The following is a 1981-nucleotide window of genomic DNA, read 5'->3' on the forward strand; positions in this document are numbered from 1 at the left end:
GGGTTTTTTTTTTTTTTTTTTTTTTTTTGTACCAGGGATTGAACTAGGGTCCTTTCCGCGCACCACTGAGTTATATTCCCGGCCTGTTTCTAGGTTTGGGTTTAGACACTGCTGAAGTGCAGGGACCTGTCTGCTTATGACAGGATGACCCTCACCATTGAAGAACACACAGCATCATCCTCAGGACCAAGCAAGCTCTGGTTAGGGCCGTTTAGGTAGAAAGGCCCCAGATCCACCCACAAGGGTCTATGGAATTGTCAGGGCTGGAGTTTCAGTGTCACATTCTTGAAGCCCAGAAATATCCCCAAGATTCAGATTTGATCATAATTCCTTGCTTAAACACTTTGAAGCTAGGCATGGTGGCACACCCTTGTAATCATATCTACTTGGGAATTTGAGGAAGGAGGATTGCAAGTTCGAGGTCAGCCTGGGTAACAGCAAAACTCTTGTGTCAGAAAATAAAAAGGACTGGAGATGTATCCTAGGGTTGATCCTTAGTACTGCAATAAAACAACAACAACAAAAACTTTCAGTTTTTGCCCTGGTTGTCAAAGGGCTGTTATATATTAGTTATTTGGAGAACTTGGTAAAAGTACAGATACTGGGATCCCATCCCAGAAGTTTTGATTCACTGAGTCCCACTCTTATGTATGTCTAGGAACTTGTGTATCTTTTGAGGAGGGTACTGGAGATCAAACTCAGGACCTTGCACTTGTGAGGCAGGTGGCGGAACCACTGAGCTAAATTCCTGGTACCCATGTATCTTTTTTAATAGCCCCATTTGATTTGGATGTGTGTCTGGGTTTGGGAACCATTGGATAAAATGTGGCCCAAGGTCCTTAACAAATGCTTACAGAAGTGGTTCTAAAAGTGTGGTTCCCAAACCACCAGCAGCATGACTTGGGAGTAGTGCTGGTTATGGTGGCACATACCTGTAATCCCAGCACTTGGGAAGCTGAGGCAAGAGGATTGCCAATAGTTGCAAACCAGTATGGGCTACATAGAGAGGTCAAGGCCAGCCTGAATTACAGAATGAGACTCTGTCTCAAAAACAAGAAAGGCCGGGCGTGGTCATGCATGCCTGTAATGCCAGCACTTGGGAGGCTGAGGCAGGAGGATCACTGAGTTTGAGACCAGCCTGGGCTACATAATGAGATCCTGAGTTTGATCCTTGTACCAAAAAAAAAGGAAAGAGAAAGATAGGTAAATACTGTAAATGACTCTGATCATAATAAATAAAGTTTGAGATCTCATACCTCACTTGTTTCCATTTCTGCCTTAGTTTTTATTTAAGATCTTACACCCCTTGCACACAGCACATGGGGCCTTGGAGTATGTGCTGCTATAGCACGCACATGCACATGGATCCTTGGGACTTTTCATGCTGTTTCCTCTGCCTCTCAGGCTTTCTAACACTGCACTATGTTAATTTCATCTTTTAAGAATCAGCTAAATTGCTGGGCACACTGGTGCACACACCTGCAATCCAACTATCTGGGAGGCTGAGACAGAGGATTGCAAGTTAATAGGCTAGCTTGGGCACCTTAGTGACACCCTGTTTAATACAAAAAATTAAAATGGCTAAGGTTATAGCTCAGTGTTCCCTGGGCTCAGTCTGTAGTTAAATAAGGTTAAATAAACAAACAAATAAATGGACATGCCTGTAATCCTAGCACTCTGGAAGGCTGAGACAAGCTCAAGTCCAGCCTGGCCAGTTTAGTGACTTAGCAAGACCCCATCTCAAAAAACAAACCGGGGCTGGGGATTTAGCTCAGTGGTTCCCCTGCCTGCCTCACAAGCGTAAGGACCCAAGTTCAATCCCCAGTACCAAAAAACAAACAAACCAAACAGGAGAAAAGAGGGATAGGGTTTCAGCTTAGTGCAAAAGCTCTGAGTGCAGTCAGGGTGCACGCGTGTGATACTAGGGATGGAACCCATGGGTGTGCTATCACTGAGCTCTATATCCAGCCTTTTTTTACTG

General features: G+C 44.5%; 1 protein-coding gene across 4 annotated transcripts in view; it reads left to right on the plus strand.

Annotated features, from left to right (window-relative positions):
• The window catches only part of Znf689 (zinc finger protein 689), a 13809-nt gene that overhangs the window by 9741 nt on the left and 2087 nt on the right, over positions 1–1981 (plus strand). The window lies entirely within an intron of this gene.

Source organism: Fukomys damarensis, unplaced genomic scaffold (assembly GCF_012274545.1).
Source record: "Fukomys damarensis isolate Sample0158 unplaced genomic scaffold, DMR_v1.0_HiC HiC_scaffold_34, whole genome shotgun sequence".
Lineage (NCBI taxonomy): Eukaryota > Metazoa > Chordata > Mammalia > Rodentia > Bathyergidae > Fukomys > Fukomys damarensis.